General features: G+C 43.2%; 1 pseudogene; it reads right to left on the minus strand.

Moving 5' to 3' along the window:
• LOC136492957 (transcription factor DIVARICATA-like) overlaps positions 1-9,987 on the minus strand; it is a 28,319-nt pseudogene extending 18,332 nt beyond the window's left edge.
• Between the last annotated feature and the right edge of the window lie 399 nt (positions 9,988-10,386).

Genomic DNA, 10,386 nt, shown 5'->3' on the forward strand with positions numbered 1-10,386 from the left:
ATATGCAACAAGACAACCTGAAAAGCTTATAAAATTGTCTATAATACATTTTCAGAACTCAAAGCATGATTCAAACCTTTACCAGGTCGAATTCATCAATCAACCGAAGTCTATCCTCACAAGGCAGAGAATCAGCAAAAACTGCAACCTAACTTTAAACAGCTGTAGTTTCTAAACTACTAGGCCAATTGCCCTCAAATTTTGACAGGAGCTAGCTACATAGATTATCTACAACTCTTGTATTCAACTCAATCACAGAAAACCAAAATATCATGGGGAACCTTTCAAAGTCCCCAGATCTGTCCAGAGGGACATAATGCAAACAATTAATTACTAACTTATGATATAAACACTTAATTGGACAAAACTAACTTTACTGATATATCACACATATCACAAGAACACCAGAAAGTAAAGTGTTCATCACCAAAACATTTCTTTTACTACCTTTCTTAATTTATTTAATTAATTAGTGGAAATAGTAAACATATATGAAAGCTACACCATTAAATCTACAAAAATTACAGTAGACCCTACATGGTCCAAGTAGACTACCATAAAAATTTCACACCATTTTAGTAAGTACGACAGCCTACACAAAAATGGTAAGACAGAATGGCTTAAAATGGCATAATTAGGAAACCCTAGTGAAAAGTGTCAAGCAACAGATTTCATATTTTTCCTAGCATCTATAAGGTACCAAGATACTACCTACCAAGTTTCATGTCCATAGGATTCATAATTAATTTACTAAAATTTACCCAAGTATCTACCAATGATAAAAGGAAAATCTATAACTTAAAAACTACACATGCAATGACTCTCAAATTTTAACCAGAGCTTCTACTATACAATACTAGCTTACCCACAAAATTTCATAATTTTTGGATCACAGAAACTCAAGATATGATTTAAACAAGTTTGCATGCATTCAAAAACACATTTCAAGTTCCTATTTAATTCATCCAAAATTTCTTCATAAAGTGCTCAAGACATATTTTTCTTAAATACTAGACCTCACAGAGAGTCTAACAAAATTGGAAGTACTCAATTTGGATCTACAAAACAGGAGATACAAAAATATCAAATAAGCAATCAAAACTGTATTTTTGAACTATCCTTAAAAATCCCTAGCCACTGACGTGTGGGACCCGGCTGACAACCGACCCCACCGGTCAGCGAGACGAAACAGAGGACACGGCTGCGACGGCGCGGAAGACGGCGCAGCTCACCGGCGGTGGCCCCTCCGGCGAAATCGACTTCACCGGCGTGACCACCACTACCACCCGCATCGATTGACCTACTTAACTTAACCTCAATCGACCTAGAGGTACTCCGGCCACAGAGCTCGGCGGCTCGGCCATGGCGCACGGCGGCGCGCGGCCGCGTTCTGGCCGGACTGGACCGACCTGGAAGGTAGCATCTTCACTGGAGCGACTATGCGAGCTGGGGAAGACGAGACGAGGGATAGGGGTAGAAGAAGGGTGCAGGGGTGCGCTGGCCACGGTGAGCGCCATCTCCGGCGAGGGCGCGACGGTGCGGGAACGCCGACAGCGGCCTCACCTGAGGTCGAATGACCGCGCGGAGATGACAACGAGCAAGAGGGGGTCACGGCGGAGCTTCGGTGAAGGTGTAGTGCGCGTTTTCACGGTGGTGAGTGCGCGGGAGCTTGCCGAAGCTCGCGGCGGCAATGGGGAGCGGTGGTTCCGCTGCTACGGCTGCGGAGGAGAAGGAAGGAAGCGAAGAAATGAACTGAGGCACAGGGGGGGCTCTCGGTGGCGTGCTGCGGTTTGTGCTGGCGCTCTCAGGCCCGACGTGGCCTGGCCGATCAGGCCAGCGGTGATGCACGGCGCCATGCGGCGGACGACCTCTGTTGCCGGTCAGCCATGACCGAACTGAAACTTTCGTTTCAGTGTTCATCGAGCCCGACTGACAGGCGAATTTTAACACCGATTAACTCCTAAACCGTGATGCCATAGAGGAAACAATGAACATGAAAGTTGTAGCCTGTACTTCCATCTTCAATTTCTATTTAAGTGCCAAGGACTAATTCTCAACGAATACAGAGTAAAGTCAAGCCAAAGTCCAGTTCATGAAACTGAAAACTCAGTTTCATACTTAGAAAAATTCTAAGTGTTGAATCCAACCATAAATCTGACTTGTGGGTCCTTTTGGAGCATGTTGTGCACTTTTTCATGACTTGGCTTCTAAACAAAGTTTGTTCCTTATTAAATTCTCTACAACTTTGCTTTAGGTTGCTCAGACATGCAAACATCCTAAGCTACACATTTTAAACAGTCAAACACAGGAGCTCTAGGGTTCCAAATTGGTCAACCATGACTTGGAAACCTAATTAGGCAAAATGATCCACATGAACATTGTTCCTAATGACATTCTAGGTGTAACTAAGTTACTTAGGATGATTATTAACCACACCACACATTGGTCACACAAGTATCAAGCAAGGTATGTACGGAAACACTGAAAAACACATGAATGTTACAACTGTTTCATAGTCATGTTTCACTTGTTTCATGATTGGGTTGCATAGCACTAACTAACCTTGTTTCACTAAGTGAGTGGCACATGTTGCACTTAAGTGTTGCACACTTTACATTTCATAAAAGAACAACACACATGAATATACAACACGTTGCAATGTTTCGAAATTATGTTCCATGTGATATAAGTTCATGAATGGATGCATGATGCTCGTGTTCATGAAATGCAGTGCAAATGTGGAAGCTAAACACCTGGGGTGTTACACTATGTGTCATCTGATGCAGCTCAGGAGACACCTGAGGTCATGTTGGGTACGTTCAGTGTCAACTCTATTTCTGCTACCGTACTTTTTGATTCTGGTGCTTCGCATTCTTTTATCTCCCAAGCTTTTGTTAGAATGCATAGCGTACCTTTGTGTGCCATGAAAAACCCAATACTAGTGAATTCCCCGGGAGGTAGTATGCCCGCTTCTTATTGGAGCCCCTCAACTAGCATTTCCTTAAGGGGGGTAGACTTCAAGGTGAAGCCTATTGTGTTGAGAACAGCGGGAATTGACCTTATCCTGGGGATGGATTGGATGAAACAACACCGGGCAGTGATTCAGTGTCAGGAGAAATCTGTGGTTGTGACATCACTCAATGGGGATAGAATCTGTGTAGAAGTAGTAGTGCAAGCTCAGCCTACAGCCACAGTGAATCAGCTAGATGGTGAAATCAATGAACAAGATCGTGTTGTGGAGGAATTTCCGGATGTCTTCCCCAATGACTTGCCAGGTATGCCACCTGACCGAGACATTGAATTCATTATTGAATTATAACCTGGAACTGCACCAATAGCTAAACGTCCATATAGAATGGGAGTTAATGAATTAGAAGAGCTTAAGAAACAACTAAAAGAGTTGCAAGAAAAAGGTTTCATACACCCCAGTTCTTCCCCATGGGGGGCACCTGTGATCTTTGTGGATAAGAAGGATGGTAGTCAACGGATGTGTGTGGATTACCGCTCACTTAATGAGGTTACCATCAAGAATAAATACCCTTTGCCTAGGATAGATGATTTGTTTGATCAGTTGAGAGGAGCTCATGTGTTCTCCAAGATTGATCTCCGATCTGGTTATCATCAGCTTAAGATTCAGAACTCGGATATACCCAAGACAGCATTCACTACACGGTATGGATTATATGAGTACACCATTATGTCATTTGGATTGACCAATGCACCTGCATACTTCATGTATTTGATGAACAAGGTGTTCATGGAGTTTCTGGATAAATTTGTGGTAGTATTCATAGATGACATACTAATATTCTCCAAGACTGAAGAAGAACATGCGGAACACATAAGGATGGTCTTGCAAAAGCTTAGAGAGCATAAGTTGTACGCTAAGCGGAGCAAGTGTGAGTTTTGGTTAAAGGAAGTCTCTTTTCTGGGTCATGTTGTCTCCAATGGTGGGATAGCAGTGGATCTAGGCAAAGTGCAAGATGTACTGAATTGGAAACCACCAACTGCTGTAAGTGAGATTCGTAGCTTTTTGGGATTGGCTGGTTATTACCGAAGGTTCATTGAAGGCTTTTCCAAGCTAGCCAAGCCTATGACAGCTTTGTTGGAAAAGAATGCTAAGTATGTATGGTCGGATAAATGCCAGGCAAACTTTGAAGAGCTAAAGAAGAGATTGACTACAGCTCCAGTATTAATTTTGCCCAATTTAAACAAGAACTTCTCTATATATTGTGATGCATCCCGTTTGGGTCTTGGATGTGTGCTTATGCAAGAAGGAAGAGTGGTTGCATATGCATCTAGGCAACTAAGGAAGCATGAGTTGAATTATCCTACTCATGACTTGGAATTGGCAGCTGTGGTTCATGCTTTGAAGATCTAGAGACATTATCTGATTGGACATAAGAGTGATATCTATACTGATCATAAGAGTTTGAAGTATATCTTCACCCAATCAGATCTGAATCTAAGACAACGTCGTTGGTTGGAATTGATCAAAGACTATGATTTGGAAGTGCATTATCACCCGGGAAAGGCAAACGTCGTAGCTGATGCACTTAGCAGAAAGAGCTATGCTAATGGAATTCAGACAACATCTATGTCAGCAGAGTTGTGTGCTGAAATGGAGTATCTCAACTTGAGCCTGGTCACTAATGCAATGGAATTGGTGATAGAGCCTACATTGGAGCAGGAGATACGCAAAGGTCAATTGGAGGATGAAAAACTTAAAGAGATAGCAGGGAATGTAGTACTTGGAAAGGCACCCGGATTCAGAATGGATGAGAATGGAACTCTTTGGTTCGGAAAAAGGATATGTGTACCGGAAGTGAAAGCTATCCGAGATGCAATTCTGCAAGAGGCCCATGAGTCTGCTTATTCTATACATCCCGGGAGTACCAAGATGTACTTGGATCTCAAAGAAAAGTATTGGTGGTATGGTTTGAAGAGAGATGTGGCAGAATATGTGGCTTTGTGTGACACTTGTCAAAGAGTGAAAGCTGAGCATCAAAGACCTGCAGGGTTACTACAACCAATGAAGATCCCTAAATGGAAATGGGAAGAAGTTGGCATGGATTTTATTGTAGGATTACCCCGCACTCAAAGAGGTTATGATTCAATATGGGTAATAGTGGATCAACTCACCAAGGTCGCCCACTTTTTACCAGTCAAGACTACATATAATGGTGCAAGATTAGCAGAGTTATACATGGAACGAATAGTGTGCTTACATGGTGTTCCCAAGAAAATTGTGTCGGATAGAGGCACCCAATTTACATCGAAATTCTGGCATAAAGTACATAGATCTTTAGGAACAAAGTTGAATTTCAGATCTGCTTACCACCCGCAAACTGATGGACAGACTAAAAGGATCAACTAGATTTTGGAAGATATGTTGAGAGCCTGTGCACTTCAGTATGGTGATAGTTGGGATAAGAGTCTACCTTACGCAGAGTTCTCATACAACAACAGTTATCAAAAGAGCCTCAAGATGGCACCTTTCGAGGCGTTGTATGGACGTAAGTGTAGAACGCCTTTGTTCTGGAATCAGACTAGAGAAACCCAAGTGTTTGGTCCTGATGTCCTTAGAGACGCGGAAGAACAAGTGAGAATGATTAGAGACAATTTGAGAGTAGCTCAGTCTCGACAGAAGAGTTACGCTGATACCCGTAGAAGAGAGCTGACTTTCGAGATTGGAGATTATGTGTACCTGAAAGTGTCACCAATGAGAAGTGTGAGAAGATTCAATATGAAGGGAAAGTTAGCCCCAAGGTATATAGGACCTTTTAAGATCCTAGAAAGACATGGAGAAGTAGCTTATCAGTTGGAATTGCCTGAGAGCTTGTCCGGTGTGCACGATGTGTTCCATGTTTCCCAATTGAAAAAGTGTCTGAGGGTACCAGAAGAACAAATTCCTTTAGAAGAACTTGTTGTCAAGGAAGATCTTACTTATGAAGAGTATCCGATAAAGATCTTGGAAACTGCCGAAAGAGTTACGAGAAGCCGAACAGTAAAGATGTGCAAGGTACAGTGGAATCGTTATACAGAGGATGAGGCTACTTGGGAAAGAGAAGAAGATCTGAGAAAGACTTATCCCCAACTGTTTGAGTAAGCAATCACCCGAATCTCGAGGACGAGATTCATCTTAAGGGGGGGTAGAATTGTAACACCCTAAAATTTGAATTCTTTTTAAAATAGTAAATTTGATTTAAATATGCAATTATATGTGCAATTCAAATTAAGAAATAATATTTCTTTTATGAAATTAAAAGAAAATACAAGAATAGAAACATGTTGATGCATTCATGCTATTGCATATTTATTTCTGTGACGGGTGGTTTTGTTCAAATGCTAAAAGATTTTAAAAACCTTTTGAAAATGAGTTTGAAAATTTTATTTATAAAAAGAAAAAGGAAATTCCTTCCTTTCCCTCCCTTCCTCAGATTTGGCCCGCTGGCTTTTCTTCTTTCCGCTGGCCTAGCTCCCTCCCGCGGCCCAGCGCCTGTCGCCAGCCCAGCCGCGCGCTCCGCGCTGGCCCAGCTACGCGTGGCCCAGCAACTGCCGCGCCCAGCCCAGCAACCGCGCGCTTCGGCGTCGCCCGCACCAGGCAACCGCCCGCGCCCAGCCGCTGACTGCCCGGGCCTGCTTGTCGGCGCCGTCTTCACCACGTGGCTCGGCAACCGCCCGCGCCTGGCGCTGCAGCAACCGCTGCCATGACGCGCGTCGTGGGAGCATCCTCCCAACTCCTCGGCCGCTACAAATAGGAGCCGAGCCCCCCTAGCATGCCGCATGCTGCCCCCACTCCATTTTCGCCTCATTCTCGGCCGCAACTGCCGCATGGAGGAGCTCCGAGGATTGCCGTCCGCCGTCCGCGTCGCCGTCTTCCTCGAGCCACCGTCGACTCCATCTTTCCCCGCTGTGAGCTTCACCGTGGTCCCCTCTCTCTCCCCATGCAGTTCATTTCACGTTTCGTGGCTTATAGCGCCCAATCCGCGAGCGCCGTGAGCTCCATGCCGCCGGCCATGGCACCCGCGCCCCGGCTTTCCCCTTCGGCCGTCTTCTCGACCTGTGCGCGACCCCCTTCTCCCCCACCGAGCTCTCGGGTGCCCTCAGTTTCCCATTTGGCGGACCCTAGCCCCCGTAACTGAGCTCGCCGGCGTGATCTTTGCCGCCGGCCATGGCTAGCCTCGCCGGTGTTACTGTTCCGGCCGGCCGAAGCCCCCAGGCCGATCCTAGTCGTCCCTTGCGTGATCAACGGCTAGGAATAGAAGATACCCCTTCGCGGGTAGATTTGCTAAAGAGCCCTCCTAGTTTCACCGAATTGAACCCGCAGTCCAAGGCGTAATTCCCCGAATGCGCAATCCCGTTTGGAAAGCGTAAACTTCACTGTTTAAGTCAAAAGTACGCTTTCAATATTTACAGAAATGCCATTCGAACTGTTTCGCTTATAAAATTGTCGTTTTAGCTCCGAATTGATCCATTCAAATCACGTTAGCTTCATAATTTCATAAGCTACGTGTTGGAGCTACTGTTAGTCAAGTTTGGAACTTTTTAATTTCATGATAAGATTTAATTAAATATAGGACTATTGGAAAACCCGTTTTAATCATAACTTTCACATTTTAGCTCCGTTTTTCGTGAACTTCGCGTTGACGTGATCGTAGCGAAACGTAGATTAGTTTTACAAACATTTTATCTTGATTTCAATACTGTTGGTGTACTGTTCTAATGATAGGAATGTTTACTTTGCATAAATGCTTTTGGAATGTTGTATGTTGCCGTGTTGGTTGCGTTCAGACAGTGAGGAAAACATGGGAGACCAAGAACTCTTCGATGACCAGCAGGACCAGCATGAGTTTGTGAACCAAGGCAAGTATAACATGGGCCTTCCTTGATGTCCTATTTCACTTTAAGCAATTACTCATTTGCATGTGTCTAATTTTGATACCCGTAAGGACATCCTAGTGATTGTTATCCTATTCCTTGTCTCCTATGGGTTAAATGCATATGGGTAGATTGCTAGTGCTCTAACTAAACTTGATATACATATTGATGAATGATACTTTGGAACAAAGTGAGTAATATGAATTATAACAACTGTTCCATAGGGCGAAAGTGCAAATGACCTTTGTTCATGTTGCTCTCGGTCCTCCATAAGGACTTATCTGTCGATAAAAGCTGGGACTGACAATGCAACTGGGAGAGTCATATGGCTCTGACTTTAGCTTAGTAATAGGACCTTTCCTAGCTGGTTAGAGGTTACCTTTTTGGTGCAAATGGGGCTTGCCACTTTGGGTATAGGGCTGCCTCTGTTCCTATGTGTATAGCCGCGATGGATTTGTGCCATAGGAAAGGGGGGTTTCTACATCTGCCTGCCAAGGAAGCCTAGCGGCCCTAACTTGTTAGGGAAACCTATGAAATGGCTTCATAGTGTACCCTGCCCGCTCACCTTGGTAGTGATATGGGAGTAATTAACCCGGGCATATGGGGATCATGACTCGCGGTGAATGTGCACCACCTCTGCAGAGGGTAACAAACCGTTATAACAGCCGTGCTCACGGTTATGAGCGGCCCGGAAAACTCACAGAATAATTGTTTAATTGTTGATGATCATTTAAAGTTGTTCAACGATGATATATGGTACACCTGACCTTGATATTTGTTCTTATGGGAATTAAATGGGAGCTTAAGCATAACATGATTATACTTGAGAATAAAAGTTTGACCTATTAAAAATGCTAACTGCAGTAAACCAGAGTCTATCCTTTTTGAGCTTCATAACCCCATGTTAGCTTGCTAAGTACGGAATGTACATACACTTGTTTATTTTCTTTACTTGGATAAAAATCCCGGATGGGTAACAGATGACAACGGGTATGAGGATTTCCCGGAGGATTATTAGGCTTGTGGTCAACCAGTTGACCTTCCCTGTGATGACGGCCATGAGAGTTTATTATCTTTTTGTTATTCCGCTGTGATGTATAAGACTAAGTTTTGTTATAACTCTGATGTATGAGACACCATGATGATACTATTGTAATTTGTCAGCTTGTGTGTGTGATTGATTCATGGGCACACACGAGTTTTGTGCATTCAATTTTATCCTTAAAATTGGGTGTGACACCCACCCAGGCAGAAGCATTTGTCTCTGACAAGGGCTCAAAATCATAAAGTCCAATGTCATTGATGCTATAACATTGCTTCTTGGTGCCATTTTCTTTCCTAAGGAAGTACTTTTGGGCATGGCTAGAAACCTGCACTGGTGTCTTGTTGGTAACAAAGTGCCAAGAGATGTTCTTCCAATTTCCGCGACTGTTCACATGTAGACCACGGAGGAATTGCCTACAATGAGGTAGAGTTTGAAGTGAACTAATTAGATAGAAATTTAGATTTCATTTCCATATATATTCAAGATTAGTAAAAGATAAATAATATATAAGCACTTCATCATAATAATACCTCATAACCAATGCTTAATAAGGGTACTAAAACTTCATATGACAAGCATTAAAAATCTATATGAGATGCTTTAAGGACATACCAAATAACTAACCTATGCTCGTCTGCGGTCCAAAACCTCCTAGTGTGTTGGCTCTCCTTTCGAGGAGTAGGCTTCCTCCATGGAGTCCCCTTCACATTCCTCATGTCGGACATCTCTACTTTTTGGTAACCATCAAATGCTTCCATGTTGCCCATAGATGGATCCCCCAGAAACACCCCAAAGGGTTGATTCATGAGGTTGCTACTTGCTTCCAATGGCTGGTTGCCACTCTACAATGTTTGCCTCATCTCCACCATGACATCAACATACAAGTTGATTACTTGATGCTTCTCCTTGTTAGGCAACATAGCTTGGAGCTCATCCACAATTTGATTGTGCTTCTTGTTCATATCACTAGCAAAATTATTGTTGGCGTTGTCCCATGCAATGAGAGATTTCACCATCTTGATCTCAGAGGCACTCCACTCTCCCTTGAACTTGGGATCCATGTGGTTGAGTACTACGCAACAATTGGTAGTTTCAGCTAAAAACGAGGGTTGTTGGGTTGTGGAGATTGGCAAACACCAAGGCTAGTATTTATAGGCTTCAAGTGAATCTTTTTGTCCTAATTTTGATTAATTGGATAATTTACTTTGATATGAAGGCAAAATTGAGATTTTGATAACAAAGTCAAAGAATATTATACACTCAATATATATAGTATATCTCTACTTGTGTGACTTTTTTTCTCAAATGCATTAATATTTAGTGCTAGAAATTTGCTATAAGCTCCATATACACATTGTCAACTTGCCAACGCCAATAGCTTTCCTATGCAGAGCACAAACTTGAGAGTAGAAAAGGTAGAGAACACTAGTGCAGTCTAGTTTGGTTGTGGAGGTGAGGTT

Source organism: Miscanthus floridulus, chromosome 1 (genome assembly GCF_019320115.1).
Source record: "Miscanthus floridulus cultivar M001 chromosome 1, ASM1932011v1, whole genome shotgun sequence".
In the NCBI taxonomy this organism is placed as follows: Eukaryota; Viridiplantae; Streptophyta; class Magnoliopsida; order Poales; family Poaceae; genus Miscanthus; species Miscanthus floridulus.